Source organism: Balaenoptera ricei, chromosome 4 (assembly GCF_028023285.1).
Source record: "Balaenoptera ricei isolate mBalRic1 chromosome 4, mBalRic1.hap2, whole genome shotgun sequence".
Classification (NCBI taxonomy): domain Eukaryota; kingdom Metazoa; phylum Chordata; class Mammalia; order Artiodactyla; family Balaenopteridae; genus Balaenoptera; species Balaenoptera ricei.
This window is the reverse complement of record NC_082642.1, coordinates 156,092,974-156,114,448: the sequence shown is the minus strand read 5'-3', so window position 1 is coordinate 156,114,448 and position 21,475 is coordinate 156,092,974. Positions and strand designations below refer to the sequence as shown.

General features: G+C 44.5%; 1 non-coding gene across 1 annotated transcript; it reads right to left on the bottom strand.

Moving 5' to 3' along the window:
• Positions 1-2,823: 2,823 nt before the first annotated feature.
• LOC132365678 (U6 spliceosomal RNA) lies at positions 2,824-2,930 on the bottom strand. Its single transcript, XR_009503198.1, has one exon. It is a non-coding gene; the product is annotated as a U6 spliceosomal RNA (small nuclear RNA).
• Between the last annotated feature and the right edge of the window lie 18,545 nt (positions 2,931-21,475).

Below are 21,475 nucleotides of genomic sequence, written 5' to 3'. Positions count from 1 at the left end.
TCAGAGAAGCCGGCCCCTGCTGGAGGCCTTAGTGTGCCCCTCCTCATGGTACCCTGCTGGGGAGCGGGCAGGAGGATTTCCTTTAAGAATTCTGTGTTCAACAACGCTGGACTCTGTATGTGACACTCCCACCCTCGCATCTGCTGCTTGGCACCCAAAGTTCCAAGCTGGCATCTCCATTTGTCCACGTGGAAATCTTCTCAAATCTTCTGGCACCTTCCGGGGCCTGGGTCTAGTTGTTGCTATGGCCCAACGGCACTTTCTGCCCCCAAATTCTATGAAGGTCACTAAATTAAAACAAACTGTGGGGTTAATCATTACAGTCCATATCTTCATACACTACCCAGTCCGGACCTACATATATAACTGAAGAGGAAAGACAATTAAATAACTCGGGATTCGGCCTCCCCACCCAAATGTGTCCTGCTTGGCCAGGAGGGGCTCGTGGTCACCAAAAGTAAGCCATGCAGTTAAGAGCCTGAGCTTCATCCTGAGAAAGAGTTGGTTTCAAATACCAGTTCATCCTTGCTGCCTACACTATCTTAAGTAAGTTACTTCACCTCTCCAAGCTAGGGTTGCCAGATTTAGGGGAAAAACAACAATAAAAACAACAACAAGAACAGACCATCCAGCTAAATTTGAAATCTCAAATAAACAACAAATAATATTGTAGTATAAATATGTCTCCAATATTGCATGGGATATACTTATACTAAAAATTATTTGTTGCTTACCTGAATATTAGGACTTATACTAAAAAATGATTTGTTGATTGTCTGTAATTAAATGGACATCTTATATGTCATCTGGAAAATCTGCAAGCCCCATGACTTCAACAGCAAAATGAGGGTAATTGAACTTACCCTGCATGAGGTTACTATGTGGATTTTATTAAATAATACGTGTAAAGCATTGGTGTATCATAAATGCCCAATATATTAAAATTATTACTCTTGTATCTGGTATAGGTTTGCCTTTGACAGTCTTAGTTTATGCCTGTTGCCCCTGGGAAACTATTAATAGTTTTCCTTTTTACATTCAAAACTATCGCAGTTTGTATAAATTATATGCTCATCACAGGTACAGGGGCCAAATGTTTATACCACATTATCTCAGTGTTTGTTGGAATGTTTTCCTTCATTTCAACCACCAGATGGCACTGCAGGGTGATAAGCCAAATGAGAAAGACATACGTAAATTTTTACCTTAATAACATCCCTGGGTGGGTTCCCTGGGCACCCAGCACACGCGCGCACACACACACCCACACACACACACACTTCATTTTATTCGGTGATATTGGGTGACTCAGTGATTCTATGAATGCTCACCCTAAAGCTGGAACACAAAAAAAGAAAACTGTAAACAACACTAGTCATAAAACTCATGAATGATTATCCTCCAGCCATATTTTGTTCTTGAATAGAATAAAGTAGTACTTCTACTTTCATAATTCAGGCTAAAATTAGCCAGAACTTTCTTGGTATTCTACAAGAACATCTATTTTCTTATTTGCTTACAATGCATTGTTAGTATCTAGAACAGTACCAGGCATAATAAGTGCTCAATGGAGAACGAATGAATGAATGAATGAATGCCAGGGCTGATTGTTAAGAAGATAAATATATGGACCCCCATAACTTGGACTGAAATTTTCTGGAAGCTGGAGTGATGTGACCCAGTTGAAAACAGAAGCACGTATTTATTTACATTTAGAGAGAGGTTTATGGCACCAGGGATTATCAACTCTTATGTCTTAAGGGAGAATCAAATGCTCTTCTTGGAAAAAAGAGGTCAACTAGAATAAAAAGCTAAAATTTTCCTCAGCTCCATTTTTTGCTTATTCTACCCTCAATATGAAAATAAAGGGTTTTCTTTTCCCTTTATTGGAAAGGAAAGAAAGTCACATTCAAGAGAGATTTGAAGACCCAGCATTCAGGTGCCAGCATACATCAAGCAAGGAACTGGTCAAAGATAAAAATATTTTTCCATGCCAGTTCACCAAGAAAAACATTAAATAATTTCTCTTTCAGTTCTATTAATAAATAAGACACACACCCCCAAAAGCACCTCAAAAAATGTCTGTCAGCAAAACAAAAGAAAAGAAGCATTTCAAACACTGAGTCCTATTGGCCTTTTGAAATTTAAGAAAAAGAAAATTTCACCTGATAACCAAATACGTATATTGTTAGTACAAAATAAATTCATGATCATAATAAAACACTCCCACATCACAGGAATATCCACAATAACCTCCCAGCGGCAGCTGAGAGACAAAGCAGACAGAAGACTCACATTTTTTTTTAATTGAAGTATAGCTGATTTACAATGTTGTATTAATCTCTGCTGTACAGCAAAGTGACTCATATATATACTCTTTTTCATATTCTTTTCCATTATGGTTTGTCACAGGATATTGAATATAGTTCCCTGTGCTATACAATAGGACCTGTTGTTTATCCATTCTATATATACTAGTTTGCATCTGCTAATCCCAAACTCCCAATCCATCCCTCCCCCACCTCTTGGCACCCACAAGTCTGTTCTCTATGTCTGTGAGTCTGTTTCTGTTTTGTAGATAGGTTCATTTGTGTCGTATCTTAGATTCCACACATAAGTGATGTCGTATGGTGTTTGTCTTTCTCTTTCTGGCTTACTTCACTTAGTATGATAGTCCCTAGGTCCATCCATGTTGCTGCAAGTGGCATTATTTCATTCTTTTTAATGGCTGAGTAATATTCCATTGTGTGTGTGTGTGTGTGTGTGTGTATATATATATATATACCACATCTTCTTTATCCATTTATCTGTCGATGGACATTTAAAAATATGGAACGCTTCCCAAAATTGCGTGCCATCCTTGCACAGGGTCCCCAATAATCTTCTCTGTATCATTACAATTTTAGTATGTGTGCTGCCGAAGTGAGCATGGAAGACACACTTTCAACGGCAGTGTCAGCATTGATGCTGTCCGGTCCTGACGATGCCTGAAGCACAGCTTTTACAAGAAAATGAATATCTAGGGTTATCATCAAGACAGAAAATTCTTCATGAGAAAGGATTGTTTAGGGCTAATGACACCTTCTCCCAACCTGAATCTGTCCTTTATAAGAAACCTTGCCTCACCCCATCCTCCCAGCTCTCAGCAATAACATTTCAACAAAACGATCTGGGGTCCAAATGAAAATGGACCCCATGGAAAGCCAACGTGGCAAATGCCGGAGGAACCAGGATGGGTTTCTTAGCCAACACGTCCATAGCTAGTGGTTATGAACACACGTCTGGGGACCAGACTGGGCTGCATCTTATCATATTCAAGGGTTTTGGCTGTAAACAGCATCTAACTCCGGGTCACAAGCAAAATTCAGGGGAAAGTTGGGCAGCTCAAGGAATAGGTGGAGATGAGAACAGTGCTGGGAAGCAGGACCAGATCCTGGGTGTCTACACGGCAGGACCTCTCAGCCCTCTGGTTCAGTGCCCATCAGTGGGAGGAACGTGCTCCCACCACCTTTTTCCATCTGGAGATGATTCCCCTCAAAATTCAAGTCCCAGAGAAAGTCTGCATGGCTGAGTTTGGGTCATGTGCCTACCCTTTGGCTGGAGCTGGCAGAACGCCTTGACTGATGGACACGCCCAGGGCAACACACATCGGAGAGAAGTACTTTTCCAAGAGGAGATTCGATGTTTTTAACAAGTAAGAATGGATGCTGTGTAGCCAAAATGTCCACAAATGCCCATTGTGCCGAGTTGGAGGAACCAATTGGAGGAACCACTTCCTCTCTCCCCCAGAGGCCTGCCTGACCCTGGAGCAGACATTCCCAGCCTCTTGGAGCCTCTGTGGCCAGGTCCACTATTCTGTCTGTGCCTCACACCTTGTTCCTGCAAGAAGAGGAGGGATTTGGGGAGAGAGGAGTGGGGACAGATAGAGCCCTCCCGGCCCTGCCGCATCAGGACACACTTGCAGGGGGCCTGATCCAGGCCCCCATGTGCTCTGTCCACCCCTGTCTCCCCTGTGGGAAGCTGGCCTGGTCGGGGCTCAGGCAGGCCTGGGGGCCCCTGAACTCTTTCCTGGGGAGTAGGTTCTGGGCTTTGTGATTTTCAGGACACAGGTGGACAGGCTCCTTTCTGAGACGGGCTGGGGATGTGTTGCCTGGCACACCTGAGCCTTCCCCAAGGCAGATGCTGAGGGAGACCCTCAGATGTCCCCCCGGCTTCCAGGAGTGTCGCCTGCATGACTCACACTTTGCTGTGTCTCCAGGAATGGTCCTCAGCCAAAGTGAGCTTCCTTGCCCAAGGTTTCACTCCCCTCCCAAGGGCAACCTGTCTCCAAAGACCCACAGTGTGGGAAGACAACAGCCCAGCCCCAGGCCTCAATTCGAGACACCTCTGAAGGGCCGTCCCACCTTCACAGCACCACGGGGCTGGCCAAGGTCTCTGTTACCAACACATTCCTGCTGCTCCATTTCCTTCCTGACCCAGTCCTGCATCCCTCACTCCCTGCCAAGTGCAGGCCCTGATAGCACCTCCCCACCCCAGTGAAGCTCCGCACCCACGCCTCCATCTCTGTGTCCTGCTGAGGACAGTCTGGGCAATACTGGACCAAAGAAGCAGACTCTAAAATGGGAGTAGGTAGTTGGATCATCCACCATCTGGATGGCCATGTGGACTTCACACTGGTGATGGGCAACGATGGACAATTCCTGGAACAGTTCAATGTACTCAGATGGTTCAGCCCAAGTGTAATCGTGACGCCCCTCACAGACGATGGATGGGATGAGATCCCGTTGGAAGGGAGCGCCAAGAGGTTCGGGACAGAGCAACATGAGGACTGTGGGCTCAGAGGCTGCAGCTGGGCACTGTCAGAGCCCTGGCGAAACACAGCGAAAGCCTGACGTTGGTCAGTCATCAACTTAAGGCAAAGGTGGATTGGGAGTGTGGGAGTAGCAGATGCAAGCTATTGCATAGAGAATGGATCAACGACAAGGTCCTGCTGTAGAGCTCAGAGAACTATATTCAATATCCTGTAATAAACCATAATGGAAAAGAACATATATATGTATAACTGAATCATTTTGCTGTACACCAGAAACTAACACAACACTGTAAATCAACTATACTTGAATTTTTTAAAAAAGAGGAAATAAAAGACAAAGGTGAAAGCCATAGGACCTCCTTGGCCGTGTGTAGAGAGACTCGTGGAGGGTTGAACCAGCTGAGGCTCCGGCCCAGGAATTAAGTGTAAGGATAACAAACCTGCAAGGAAGGTTGACTCCACCCCCACAAGCCTGGTATAACAAAGTGAGGGCCCTGATGGGAAAGGACAGAGACTCAGACACTCCGGATGGTGACAGCTGAGTCAATACGAAAATCCTAAACCCTCTGGGTCTATATAAGTAGCCAACTCTTCTCTGATTAATGCATCTCCGCCTTAACCTTGCTTGAAGACAATGCAGAGGCCCCTGCCTTGTAAGAAAACATGCGCCCCCCACACTTTCCCCGGGATCTACTCCAAACTCACCATCCTGCCAGCAACCTGGGTTTACTTGCAACGTAACCCAGCCAGGGAAGGGTTGGGTTGGCTAGAGGAGAGAGGGGCTCTGCCCCACTGGAGCTGCAGGACCCAGCGGACATGCACCAGCGGGAGCTGGGGGAACTTGTCGGGGGGCTTGTCCAGAGCAGCGACCGTGCCACCTGTGTTCTTGGGAACCATCTGAAGACACTGGTGAGGAATCCGCAGGTGAGAAGCCCCCAGCACTGCTGGGAAGCTAGGGGCTGGCTGACCACAGTATGCTGTGGGAGGAGGGAATCCACCAAGTACAGAGGCCTGGGGGCAGCATTTCCCCACCGGCAGCCACAAGGATGCGATTACTGTGATGGGAAGCACGGCTGGAAGGGCAGCTAGAAGAGCCCACCCCTCAGAGAGCCCTGGACGTGGAAACTAGGACAGAGTTCCGAGGAACAAGACAGAGAGGCAGCCAGTGGGGTACGGCCCCATCTCTACCTTCAACCAAAATCAAGGATGGCTGATGGGGATGCTGAGGGCAATGACAAGTCCCAGCCCCTGCCCACTTTCTGTACCGGAGCCACTTCTCAGGGCTGAAGCCCATTGACTAAAGAAGACGCTGGATTCTCAGGAGGAAGGGCCCTCAGCACCACAGCAAATGCCTCTGGTAATGATTCCCCAGTCGTTCCCCAAAGAGACCCACAGCCACTAACGGAAAGGAGGCGCACACAGTTTGAGGGCTGCTGTACACGGTGGTTGACACTCAGGGATTTGAAGCATCACCAGGGTGCCCCTGTTGGAGTGGGGGCACATTGGGGCTGATAATAAAGCCAGACTTGGCCCAGGTCTGGCAGGTGCACAGACTCACCCAGTGGCCATCTCCCCATCCTCTATGTATCAATATAACTGGAATGGACAGACTTGGTAGTTGGAGAGCCCAGACATTGTGGGTTGAATTGTGTCCCCCAAAACTCACCTTTTGAAGTCCTAATCCCCAGTACCTCAGAATGTTCCCTGGTTAGGAAATGATGGTTGCACATGTAATCAGTTAAGGTCTTTAGGACAGGCCCTAATCTAATATGACTGGTGTCCTTATAAAAAAGAGAAATTTGGACACAGAGACACACTTAGGGAGAACACCATGGGAATATGGAAGCAGAGATTGGAGTGATGCTTCTACAAGCCAAGGAAAGCCAACGATTTCCACAAAACCACCAGAAGCTAAGAGAGAGGGAGGGGATAGATTCTCCCTCACATCTTCAGAAGGAACCAACCCTGCCCACATCTTCATGATGGACTTCTGGCCTCCAGAGCTGTGAGAAAATAAATATCTGTTGTTTAAACTAACCCACTGGTGGTATTTTGTTGTGGTAGCCCTAGGACTCTGCTCTACCACGTATGGATTCCTTGGCCTAAGTGCTCAGAGCTATCACAGTGGGAAAGCCAAGCAGAAACTCATGTAATTGACTTCAGGCCAAGAGACTAAATAAAAAACAATATTTCCCAGAGAAATGAAAGATCCTTAAAAATCAGTGCAGGGGGCGGTGGATTCTATCACCTCCTCCGTTTTATTTACTAACTGGGCCCCTTCCAAGTCGTGGAGGTTTTGGAAGATAAACGTGAACTACTGCAAACTCAACCACACAGCAGCCTTGACAACAGCTGTTGTGCCAGATGTGGTCTCTTTTCTAGAATCAATTAGCGTGGATGTGATATGCAGCCCTTGATTTGATGAATGCGTTATTTTTCATCTTTATCAGGGAAGAGGATTAGAAGCAGTTTACACATGAGACGGAGAACAGCATTTATTTATAGCTCTGCCACAGGGTTGCATTAATTCTCCTGCCCCCTGTCATAATGTAATCCGAAAAGGCCTGGGCCAGCTGGACTTTTCCCAGAACATCACGTTGGCCCACTCTATAGATGACGTGGTAAGTAGACTGAATGAACAAAAGTGGCAAGTATGCTGGAGGTTTCTGAAAGATAGAAGTGCTCCAGAAAGTGGGAGAAAATGCTGTAAAAATTCAGGATATTCAGTAAATTTTTAAGGGCCCAATGGGCCGAGGCTTGCTGGGACATCCCCTCTAAAGTAAAGGATGAATTATTGCATCTTTTACCTCCCACCTCTAAGAAGGAAGCACAGCTTGGTTCTCCGCTTTCTGGAAGTAGCATATTTCAAACTTCAGAATATTACCGAACACGTTTACTGTGTGGCATGGAAGGTGCCAGCTCTCAGGGACACTGAGAAAAGGAAAGGGCACCGCAGTAGGTCCAGGCTGTGGTGTAAGTGTGCCTGCTGCTTGGCCATGCAGCCTGGTAGACCCTGTGGGTCTGTGGTGGGGAAATACATTGTGCCACTTAAGACAAACCCCAGCAGGAGAATCACAATGTAGACCCCTAAGATTCTAGAGCAAGCCCATGCCTCTGCCGCAGAGAAATACACAGTATTTGAAAAGAAAAGCATTTGTCCTGCTGCTGGGTCCTGATTGAGACTGATTACCTGACCATGAACACCAAGTGACCATGTAGCCATCACTGCCCATCATGACCTGCACACTCACAAGGTCAGGCAGGCAATCAGCAAATAATTCTTACAATGGGAGCGGAGCCTACAGATGAGGCATCAGCAGGGCCAGAAGGCACAGGTAAGTTGCGCCTGCAGGTGGCCTAGAGATCCATGTCATTTACCACTGTTACACCAGTGGATGGAGACCTCTGGTGGAGACCTAGAAGAAGCAGGGTTGTAGAGCAGAGACTGGGTGCTATGTACTGAATTGTGTCTCCACCCCCTCCCCCTTCCAAAATTTATATGTTGAAGCCCTAACCTGCAATGTGATGGTATTTGGAGATGGGCTTTTGGGAGGTAACTGGGGTTAGATGAGGTCATGACAGTTGGATCCTCGTGATGGGATTAGTGTCCCCACAAGAAGACACCAGGGAGCTCTCTCTCTTTCTTTGTTATGTGAGGACACAGCAGAAGGTGACCAGGTACAAGCAAGAAAGAGAGCTCAGAACCCAACCATGCCTGCACCCTGATCTTGAACTTCCAGCCTTCAGAACTGTGAGAAACAAATGCCTGTTGCTTAAGCTCCCTCCCTCCCCCGGTCTATGGTACTGTGTTTTATCAGCCCCAGCAGACAAAGACACTGGAAGCCCAGGGCAAAGGGATGTGGATGGGCTTTTGGGAGTGAGCAGGGGGCATGCAGATGCCCGTGTCCATGGCACTGTCCACTGAGGGTCTCTGTGCCTCTACAACCAGTCGGACAGGATGACTGGTCTGGTGGTGTCCAATGGCCTCTGTCCTCAGTCACCCATTGCGCCTGCAATGGCCCATGGGTGGAGTAGCCAAGATGGCAGGGCTGGAGGGAGGTTCGGCATGGCCCCCTCACCAAGGCTGATCTAGCTCCCACGTCTGCTGAATGCCGGCTGCTGTTCACACCTGTCGCCACAAGGATGAAGACTGTACCTTATTACCTGCTAAAGAGGAGATAAAAGGCTAAGTTTTAGTTAATTGATGAGTCAGCTTGCTACATGGTACACCCTGAAAACAGACTACTGATGCACTACAGTCGCTGAGCGCTCAGGGAGGGGGCCCTGAAAGTCATGGTGATGGAACTCCTCCCAATGGGAAGAGCTTCAAACCTCTGTCATCCACTTGGAGCAGAAGAAGTGGACTGAGGTTAGCACATGTATGGACTCATGGGCAATGGTGAACTGCTTGGCTCGCAGTTCAGTGGCTTGGAGGAAGGAACTTTTGAAGATTAGGGACAAGGAGGTCTGTAGATGGTCCTGTGGGAATGAGCATTAAGTGTAAAGATCATTGTGTTCTATGTCAGCATCCACCAGAGAGCACTCACCATGCAACCAAGTAGATAAAATGACTCAGCCAACTGAGGTCAGTCCTCTCATTCCTTGACCACACCAGTGCTTACACCATGGATACATGAATAGAATAGCCATGGTGACAGGAAGGCGGCTATGCAAGAGCCCAGCAGCATGGGCTCCAACTCATCAAGGCTCATCTCGCTACTGCTATGGCTGAATGTCCAACCCTCAAACAATAGAGTGCCACCCTGAACTCTCAAAATGGTACCATCATTCAGAGACCAACCAGCTATCCTGGAAGGGAATGGCCCACCTTGATAGGCATTAACTCATATGCCAATGTGTGTTTGCCTTTCCTGTCTACAGGGCTTCAGGCAGCATCACTAGCTGAAGGTTTACAGAATATTTGATCCACGAATACGGATCCCACGTAACATCTCATGGGCTCAGAGACTCACTCTACAGCAAAAAAGTTTGACAGTGGGCCAATGACCACAAAGTCACTGGTCCTATCACATACTGTACCACACCAAAGCTTCTGACCTGATAGCACAATAGAATTATTCTTTGAAGACACAGGTAAAGCATCAGCTTGGAGGTGATACCCATCAAGGGTGGGCACTACCCTCCAGGATGTAGTAAATCAACAATAAAACATGATCCTGTGTCCCCAGTAGGTATTACATGTAAGTGTGGAAATCAAGTGTGGAAGTAACATTGGCCCTACTTACCATCACTTCCAGTGACTCACTTGGGGGATGATGCTTCCCATCATTGAAATTCTGGACTCTAATTCACGTACCCACAGATGGAGAGGAATTTTGCCCCAGTGTGATCATACCCAGAGTCTCACTGATACCTGATTTCAGTGATTTAGATAATGAGATTTGGGACTTTTGATCTGATAAGACAGATGATAAGATTTTAGACTTGAGTTGATGCTGTAATGATTTGAGAATCTGGGGGTCTCTGGGACCGGGTGACTGTATTTTGCATGTAGCATGGGTACGAATCTTTGGGAGCCTGAGGCAGACTGTGGCAGACTGAATAGTGAATAGTCCCCCAAAGATGTCCATACTCTCAATCCCTGGCCCCCCAAGACAACCATTATTCTACTCTTGGTCATTGTAGGTGACTTTAGTCTTTTCTAAAATTCATATCAATGGAATCACACAGTATTAATGCTTTTGTGTCTAACTCCCTTTGCTCAGCATCATAGTTTTGAGATTTATCCATGGTGCATGTATCTGTAGTCTGTTCGTGTTTTACTGTTGAGTACTGTTATGTTGTGTGAATATATCAAAATTTATTTATCCATTTACCTGTTGGTGGACATTTGGGTTACTTCTAGTTTGGGCTACTCTAAATTAAAAACTGCCATGAGTATTCATGTCCAAGTCTTTGTATGGGCAGATAATGCTATTTTTAAATTTGGGAAACTGAACAACAGAAGTGAATTGATTAGCAAGTGATCCACACTTAAGTTGGAATCACATGGAAAGACTGTACATCTTGGACTTCCCTGGTGGTGCAGTGGTTAAGAATCTGCCTGCCAATGCAGGGGACACGTGTTCAAGCCCTGGTCTTGGAAGATCCCACATGCAGCGGAGCAACTAAGCCCACGTGCCACAACTACTGAGCCCACGTGCCACAACTACTGAAGCCTGTGTGCCTAGAGCCTGTGCTCCACAACAAAGAGAAGCCACCGCAGTGAGAAGCCCGCACACCGCAACGAAGAGTAGCCCTAGCTCACCGCAACTAGAGAAAGCCCGTGCGCAGCAAAGAAGACTCAAAGCAGCCAAAAATAAATAAATAAATGTATATATATATATTAAAAAAAAGACTGTACATCTTGTTTATGGTTAAAAAATAATATAATGCATACGGGATATAATTAATGTTTCTGTAACTATCCTTTGAAGTATACTCAAAGTTCTCATTTGCACAATTTGGGTGCAGTCACATCAATCTGAATATTCTCAATTACAGAATAACATTTTTAAAAATCTTGCTTTTATGATTTCTAGGTGTATAAAATAACTAAATTATTTGCCTTCCAAGATGTTTCTAGGGAAAGACCCTGGGGTATTTATTTAAATAGTGATTATACTCTATTGTAATTTACCTTTGACGTTTAATCACTTAAACATTCTCCCTGGGATCTTGATTACACTGTTAATTTGCTTAGCAAACACTTCCTTCCAAGTGTAACAGGAAACCTGAACTAAACAAATAGATGTATAACCAATCCCTGGTTAATGAGACCCAATTAATGAAATTGTAACTTCAGGTGACATAATTGGGATCTCACCAGCTCAGCCCAAGAGGAAGGGCAAGTCCCTATAGTCTGAGTGAGTGGGTGTGGTTGGGGAAGGTGAGGACCCACGTAGGGGAGGCTCTCTCCTCAGCATCACTAACAGCCAAGTCGGCCTTTGTCAATGCTGCGTGGCTAGCCCCTTTTAGTTCAGATACTCCCTAGTGGCAGAATCCCTTATGTGAACTTCAGCATAAGGAAATAGTACGTGAAATAACCAAAGGTAGAAATAATTCATAGCAATTTTGAACACATCAGATCAGCCTGGAATGGATGATTAAACATAACTGTTGGAAAAAAATGGGTCTATTAAATTCCCTCCCAAAAGAAATTAGAGTGAAGTTGGTGGGTTTCATAATCAGCATGACACAAAAGAAAGAAAATGGGAAGGTGGTGGAGCTCTTGACAAGACTTTTGGGGAGTTCAGGGTAAAGGAAAGCCACTAGTCTAGGACCAAATCTACTCAGCCTCCCAGCCATTCCCCTCGGGTTGGATCTAGTCATCAAAAGCCTTTTATCTGGAGAAATGTGTTTAAGACCCACTCTTAAGAAAATGAATTTTGCAAGAGCCCTGATGTTATCTTTGGGAGCACCGAGTCCCAGGGGTGTGCTGCAGATGGCATTCAGGGCCCCCAGGGACCAGTTGTGTGCATCTCTATTGGACGCTTGAAATCACCTTGATGGTAGTACTTACACCATAGAAATGGGAAATGCACAAATGGCATGGGGTCCCCCCACCCCTAAGCATTTACCAGCACACCACAGCCAGCAAAGCTACATGGCTGGTTGACCACTCCAGAGCCAGAGCACGACCGATACTAAGTTCTCAGAAATCACTTAGTAAGTGTAGGAGGCTTATAAGAGGTTAAAGGAAAAATGAGCTGCAGAAAATAAATTACTTATTAATTACCTTATTGCTGTTGAATGTGCCCACCCTGCCCTTAAAGCATTAGCTTAAAGCAGGAGAGTTGAAGAACCCTCTCCTTTAATTAACCAGAAGCATGGGAGAGGAGGATTTTATGGAGATAAAGGGGAGCAGAATACGCCACCCCCAAATATGATTGATTATTTTGAATTAAAGGCATTTGAGAAACAGCTGTTGCAAGAACACTCTGACCCTTCTCTGTGTCCCTGAAAGCAGGAGATCAATCTCCAGGGTGAAAGGTGCCCTCCCTGTACCAGGAGAGGAGAAGGCATGCTTATCACCAGAGCCTGGGAATTCAGGGCCAAGAAGGCCGTGTAAACGAACCTGGTTATTTTTTCACCAATTTGCTATGCCAAGCCTAAACCCCTTTGTCTTATCAATTCTTCACAAATTTATTTTCTTTGTCTAAAAGATATAAAAGCTTCCTGCTTTGGTCACTTCTTTGAGTCTCATATTTTTATGGAACTCTCGTATATATGTATGTAATTAAATTTTCTCTTGTTACTTTGTGTTGTGTCAATTTCATTATTAAACCATCCAAAGAACCTAGAAGGGAAGAAAGGAATTTTTCCACCCCTACATTAGAGATATCAGGCGCGTGTGCATGTTTGTGTGTGTGTGTGTGTGTGTGTGTGTGTGAAAAACTTGACAAAGACTAGTTTAAAGAAGTAAAGAGTTTTATTTTTCTCATACAATGTGAAGCTTAGTAGTAAACAGTCCAAGGCCGAGGCCAATACTCAAGGATGTCTGCAGTGAGAGTGCCTGACAACTAGCTTTTCTGAGCATAAGTGCTGATGTTAAGCTTTTGATCGCCAAGAAATCCATCTCAAATAAACACATTGCCAGCTACATAACTAGGTCAAGGGCCAGGCCGTCCCCCACCCATAAAGTTCTCCTTTTAGAAGGTCCTGGATGACCTAGATAACTGACCACCAGACTGACCCTGTGTGCCCTTTCCTGTGCTTTAATTTCCACTCTTATGTTGTAAATTTGTCAGTAAAAAAATGAACCTGCAACCCTAGACACCCCACCCTCAACCGCAGTAAAGGCAAAAACCCCAGACACATGCTCAGTCTCTCTCTCTCTCTCTCTCTCCCTCTCTACCTGCAACCTCACAGTATGGTCTTAAACCTGGCATGTACCCTCCAGAACCCAGAGTCATAAATCTGATTTTGGCAAAGTTCCCTAATAGTTGTTGCTGAGGTACATCTTGCTATTATAATAAGATCTGTAAGAGCCAGTCCAGCCTCTACATTGACTCTGGTCAGGGAAATGTCTCTGAGGACTCACCAAAAGGTCCCAGGTGAACACCCCCAGGCATTCCTAGTGAATAGCATCATTATTAATAGGTTGAGACCAACCCAAAACAATGTCATCCTTGTGTCTTCTGGCATCATCATAATTACCATATGACTCTAAGTGTGAAAAAACAGCTGCTGCTCCTCCGGCTATTATGCCTGCATTCCAGGTCGACAGAAGAGGGGAAGCACAAGAGGGGCCTCCCCCAGGGACTTCTGCCTGAGCCAGAGTTCTGTAAAGAGCTACCCTAGCTACAAAGGAGCCTGCAAAATTAAATATTCTCATTTGATAGCCTCTAGAGTACAGAGCAGAGCAAGAAAAGGGGAAAAGGGTGTGGAGTGATTGTTCCAACACAGATTCAAATCCCACTGCCTCTGGAATTCAGATTCAGAATGTATTATCTCATGAATTTTGCATTTACAGAACATCCACTTTGAAGAATGTCATTCTCAGCTGGTTTCAGAACCACAGAGCACAGAGAATGATTTGAGTGGCTATTTCTCAATTCTCCCTTGGATGGAATACTACTCACAGCATCCTAGATGTAGAGGAGACCAGGTCTCTTATTAACTGCAATGGAGGGGCCCCATTTCCTGGGATCTCTCAGTCTCATCGGAATAGAAAATCCTTACCTATATGGGACACAGGGCAGACTCTGTGTCTCCTGGGTATAAACAGTGTGCTGGGGGAAAATGGAGAAGAAACAGATGTGTTAACTGACGGAAGGAAGGTTTCCAGGGGTATGGAGATCCAGCTGGGTGTTGAGAGAAGACAACTGTTACTGATCCCCAGTGGGTGGGTGACCCCTTAATGAGTCCTTTGCCCAGAGCTGCAAATGCCAATCAAATGTCAGGTAGAGCAGAGCAGAAACTTGATTCATTGATCAAGGAATGGAGAAAGGAGGGTTCATGCTCTAAAAGTACCTTCTCTCCAAGGGGAGGGGAGTGAAGGATTTGAAGGGGTAGGAGGCAGGCTCTAGGAAAAGGGCGGAGATTTCTGGGGGCGGCTAGGGACAGCCAGGGCATGCGCAGTCTTCCAGGCTTCTTTGCACTCGGCACAAATTGTGCCTAGCAGAGGGCAAGTCTCTCTAGCCCACCCCACCCCACCTCCTCCACCCCCTGCGGAGATCTTAGCGTGGTGGTGAGGCAAAGGGAACTTTCGGACACCTCCATGTCTCATCTGTGCATCTGTGGTCAAGTCAGAGCCGGTTCAGGGCATAAACCACTGCATATCTCTTGAAGCACGGCTGTAAAACATCTTCGACAAATACCGGGTGCTTTGAAATAAACACAGAGATAAATCAAGGCCCGGATCCTTTAGGGCTCAGGGGCGGGTATGGGTGACACACCCTCAACAGGTACCAGGAAAATGCAGGCACGCAGATGGATGGGACGCGTACTTGGAGGTGCAAGGCACCGGTGGGTGGGGTAAGATAAGGTTAAAAAGTAGATAGGGGTTACTTAGGGCAGACTATGAATGCCAGAGGTAGGATTTTAGGTTAGGATATCAAGAGGACAGCACATATGGATCAGAGTAATGAGGCCAGACAGAGACAAAGTTAGGAGGCTGTTTCAATAGGGCAAAGAAACATAGTGTCAGCGGGAACAAGGGAAAACAGGACAGCAGTGGAGAGGAAGAGGCCAGATCTGGAGCTGAGGTTCTCAACCTGGGCTGCATATCAGAGTCAGGAGGACTTTCAAAGTATAGATGCCCACGTTACACCTGTAGACCAACTGAAGCAGAACCTCAGGGGTGAGAGCCAGGTATCCGTGCTTTAAAGCTCTCCAGGTGATTGCAGTGTTCGCTAAGGATGAGAACCCCTCTTCCAGAGCTGAGGCAAGGGGCAAGCCACAGAGCTTGGTGACTCGTTGGGTGGGGGAGGGAGAGGGAGGAGCTGAAAATGCACCTAGGGGTCAATTCCATGAACGTTGACGAGGTGATGCCCTCAGACAAGGTCCTGAGGAAGGAGACAAGGCAGTGCAGGTCAGGATGGAGGGCCAGGTGGAGATGGATGCTGGGAAAAGGGCTGAGAAGTCCATCTCCTATCGGTCTGGTCTCCAGAAAGGATTGGCAACAGAGACCCTGCAGGGCAAGGAAGGCCAGAAAACATCCCTTCCATCTTCCGTCCTGCAGGACCCGTTGATTTTGCACTTTAAGGAGGAGAAGACCCTCTCTGAAATATTTTCTTGGTGGCTCAGGTCTAAATAGATACCACTGTTTTGCACTGGCATTTTTTAAATGGCATTTGGTGCCAGAACAATGGCAAACCCAGTCCTGGATTCCTCCTCTGACCCAAGGCCCAACTACCAGAGTAGTGCACACATTCCTGGAGGGTTAGACTTGGCTCTGACTTTCCTAGTTTATCTGAATCATTTTGGAAATATGTACATATTTTGGCTTTTACGATCTCTGTACACCGTGAGGCACACGGGATCTTAGTTCCCTGACCGGGGATTGAACCCGTGCCCCCTGCAGTGGAAGCACAGAGTCCTAACCACTGGGCCGCCAGGGAATTCCCTGCACTTTTTTTTTTTTTTTTATGTTTAGCAATACACTGAGTTATTTGGAAATCCTTCAAAGGACTTCAGTTTTGATTATAAAGCCCAAATTCCAATTACACACCTGTATCAAAGCTCCAAGGAGTCCAGAAAAAGAACTAACTCTATCACTTCCACTCAACTCTGACTCCACCCAACTTTCCTTTGCTTTTCCCTTGGCGAACTTCTGAGCAGTTCATGGGGAGCTTTTCCAAAGTGTCTACTTCCTTTGTTGTATTTTTTCCCTATTAGCATATTGGTATTATTTTAAACTTTTTTATCCATGTCAGTCACGTGTAGAAAATTTCACAAGCTGTAAGTATAGAAATTGATGAATTCTTACAAAGTGATCACACCTGTTTAACCACCCAAGTCAGACCAAAAACGAACGTTGTCAGCACCCCAGAGGCCCCTCTCAGACCCCCCAAGTTACTGCTCCAACCCTTCTTCTCAGAGGTTACCACTAGCCAGACTTCCAACACCACTGATTAGTCTTGCCTGTCTGGGGACTTTTCGTAAATGCATTTTATTCTTCTGTGTTTGTGTAATTTTCATGCAAAATCATGTGTGTGAGATTCACCCACACTGTTGCATGTAGAGTTGGTTCATTCATTTTCTTTACCATGTAGGACCCCACTGTGCAAACACGTCACTATTTTCCATCACACCATTTGGATTGTTTGGGGCTAGAATGGAGAGTGCGGCCATGAACTTATCTGTGCATGTCTTTCATGAACATGTCAATTACTGAATCTTAATTGTGTTTCTTGTATTTAGGTTAAAAAGACAATATTTTATTTGCAGACAGAGGGACTGAGGGGAGGAACAAGTCTTGGGGGAATGAAAATAAGTAAAGGAGGAAAAAGAAAAAGGAAAACCTCAGTTTCCCACGCATTTCACCTCTTTATTAACCTCACACACTTTATTACTCCTCACACCTGGGAGACAAGAGCCACATTGTGGAGGGACTGAGTGGAAGAGTGTGGGGGACAGCAGGTGAGTAACCCCGGTGCCATCCTGTTAACTGAAGGGGTTCGACGCCACGAAGTTGGTTGTTCCTCCAGGTCAGCATGGCACTATGTTTGGGATTTCTGAATACAGAGTGGCATTATTTTCTGTTCCCTCCAAGTTCTAGTTAAAAATCCACATTGCTGATTTTCTTCTCTTCCATTAATAAGAGCTCATCTTGGATGATAAGAAAACACATCTGGTCTTTGAATCTGAGGATGATGCCCATTAAAAACTATGGAAGAAACAGAGGAACAAAAGAATTGCACTCAAAGAAAATGGGTAGAAGTATGTTGACTTGCCCTACTTTGTTTCAAACTGGTGTGAATTTTCTTTCCTCTGACCACGCCCCTTTAAAAAAAATACAATTTAGTATAAAAGTGTCAGTTGGCAGCGGCAGAAACCCAATTCAGGATCATTTATGACAGAAGAGATACACCTTTCCTCCAGGTGGAAAGTTGCTCCATGGGCACTTTTGTTTCTTTGCTTATTTTTTTATTTCTCTAGATAAATATTTCTATCTGTAGAATAATATAGAAATAACATACATATCTGTTTCTCTAGGTAAGACTGTGTACAGGACTTGTGTGTCATTGAGGGTGGCCTCAGGATGATAAGCTAACTATGGTTTATCGCTTTAAAAGTTATACCTTTAGGGTTGCAGAGGACCTGCTCTTTTTCTCTCATCCACAAAGGGCTGGGAAGTCTATTGCCTTTGGTGCCAAATGGATCAGAAAGAGAAAACATAGAAGAAGAAAAGAAAATGAAAGGAGAGAAAAGAATCTACTGTGGACAGATGCCTCAGAGGGGTATGCTGCGGGTACTCCCTTAGTTCACAACAAACTCATTTCTCAAGGTGCAGACAAAATCTTTGCAAAGCGCTAGCCTTGGGTTGCATTTTAAATATGCCCAAATCAATCCCAGCAGCTGACCAGTCAAAATACATAATAAATAGATGATAGATAGGAAGATAGTCAATCAGTAGACAATGATACAGGGATAGATATAGATAGATGATAGCTAGCTAGCTAGATAGATAGATAGATAGTAGATGATAGATAGATAGAAGATAGATAGATAGATAGATAGATAGATAGATAGATAGATAGTAGATGATAGATAGATAGATAGAAGATAGATGATAGATAGATAGATGATAGATAGGTAGGTAGTAGATGATAGATAGATAGATAGATAGTAGATGATAGATAGATAGAAGATAGATGATAGATAGATGATAGATAGGTAGGTAGTAGATGATAGATAGATAGATAGATAGATAGTAGATGATAGATAGATAGAAGATAGATGATAGATAGATAGTAGATGATAGATATATAGAAGATAGATGATAGATAGGTAGATAGATAGATGATAGGTAGTAGATGATATAGATAGATAGATGATAGATAGATAGATAGATGATAGATAGATAGATAGATAGGTAGATAGATAGAGAGATGATAGATAGATAGGTAGTAGATGATAGATAGATAGATAGATAAATAGATAGATAGATGATAGAAATTATAGAGAGAGAGAGAGTGAGAGAGAGAGGAACAAGCCAAATGCAAACCTAGTAAAATTGACACTGCTTCTCTTTCTCTACCCGTCACCGCTCCCATTTATCCAAGATTCCATTCATACCTGGCCCCCTCCAAAATTATAAAGTTGTTTTACACCCTATCAGTTCCCTATTTAACTACAACTTACGTTAGGTGAGAGGCATTTTTGTGGGTAAAAAATGAACAATCTAATACTAGCAATTTTATATGATTCTAGCTAATATTTATCTACTGGATGACACAATTCTTTCACACACATTATCTCACTTACTCATCCCAGCATTTACTGAGTAGGACCCTATGGTTGCAGACTCCTACTCACACCCTTGGGTCATCCCCTCCCCTTGACTGTGGGCTGAACCTACAGATTTTGCTTCTGACAAATAGAATACAACAGAAGTGACAAGATGTCACTTCAGAGATCAGGTTACAAAAGGCTGCAACTTCTGTCTTGCTCGGACATTCTCTCTGGCTCTTCTCACTCCCTTGCTCCGAGGAAGCCAGCTGCTGTGTTGTGAGCTGCCCTATGGAGAGGCCCACAAAGCAAGGAAGTGAGGACACCCGCTGGCTGGCAGCTCTTGAGGAATTTGTGATGGTCAGTTTTATGTGCCAACCTGGCCAGGTTACAGTACCCAGCTATTAAATTAAACACACATCATGGTGTTGCTGTGAAGATATTTTGTAGATGTGATCGACATCTAGAATCAGTTGACTTTATGCAATAGAGATTTTCCTAGATAATCTGGGTCTGATTCAATTAACTGAAAGCCCTTAAAAACAGAACCGAGGTTTCCCTGAGGATGTGGATTATAGCATCAGCTTCTGCCCAAAAGATTTCACCTGCCTTCCTCACAGCCTGCCGTACGGATTTCAAACTAACCTAGTCAGACCCCACAATTACATAAGCCAGGTCCTTGCAATATATAGATCTAGATAGAGAGACATGTGGGTGCAGGTGTGGATGCAGTTGTGGGTTTGGATGCAGGTGTGGACATGAACATGGACTTGGACAAGGACATAGGCGTAGACACATCCTACTGGTTCTGTTTCTCTCTGGTGGAGCAGTAACTTATACAGACATGAATCCAGCCCACAGCCACTGAGTGAGCTTGGGCATGGATCCACCCCCAGTCAAGCCCTCAGATGAGACACAAGCCACCACCTTGACTGCAGCCTTATGAGAGACCCTGAGCCAGAGACACTCAGCTAAGCTGTATCTGGATTCTTAGAGAAACTGTGAGATAATAAATGTTGGTTATACTGTGTTCCCAAGGGCACCTAGCTAAGAGGCCAGGAAGAAGGGGCAGTTTTCTATTTTATGCAAAGGTAGTCTTATGGGATGGCAATAGCCCTGAGCTGAGGATAAGGAAAGGGTGGTTATCTTCTTCTTACTAATGAAAAATAAATTTCATGGAGACCTAGTCTCAGAGAGATTAAGCATCTTGCCCAAAGTCGAGAGCTAGAACTAAAAACAGGAGTCAAGTTCCAGTCTAGAGTTTTCTAGCAAGCCATTTGCCACCTGGATTGCTAGTCCTATATCCTTACTCTGCCCCATGGCGCCTACAACAGCCTCCTTGCTTTCTGACACAACAGGGTGAAAATCTTGCCCATTTTGTGCTTCAGACCACGAGTCAGTCTTTCTTTTTTCCCAAAAAAACCTCTGATTCCTTTCACAGGGAAGTTGTATTAGAAACCACAATCTGGATGTCATTGCTTCTTGGCCTTTTTGATGAACAGAACTAGGTAATACTTTTTAAGAGAAAAAAAAATCATAAGACAATTCTGATATATCCCATTCAAATTTAATATTAGAAGGTTTTGATTTAACTTCTTTGATTTTATGCTTGTATCTCTTTTATACTAGAAATCTTAATTTCTAATGACAGTCCAATAATTATGTATTTGTTTTACATTAACAACTTATAATAGTCTCATATTAACAATATTAATATTACTACTAACAAGAAGAATACTGAATGGAGTTTAAGAATTATTTGATCTGCTATAGATCCTTAGAAGAATTTTCCTAGAGATATGGATTCAAAATATTGTGTTGAAAGTCACACCAAGGAAGTATTTTTTCTGTGTGGTTCTTCTTCACCTTGATAGGGGTAGGGTCAATTATTTTCAGTTTTTAGGAATTGCTTTTTATCTTACTTTTATTTCTTTTGTTAAACTATGTAAAACATGTGCATGGTTCCAAAATAAAACCATATACTAAATATATTCATGGAAACCTTCTACCTCGTCTCCTACACCCCTATCTTTGGATGACCACCACTATTAGTTTTGTGTATTCTTCTAGTCTCTCTTTTTGAAAACACAAGTAAATATGTATATCTACACAAGGAGTAGCATACCATAAACATCATTCTACACCTTGTGTTTCTCACCTGATGCCAAAAACTCGTTCTCTGTGCACCAGTGCTAAATCAAATCTCAGAGACACAGTTTTGGGTGAAGTAGAAAAGAATAGCTTTGTTGCTTTGCCAGGTAAAGG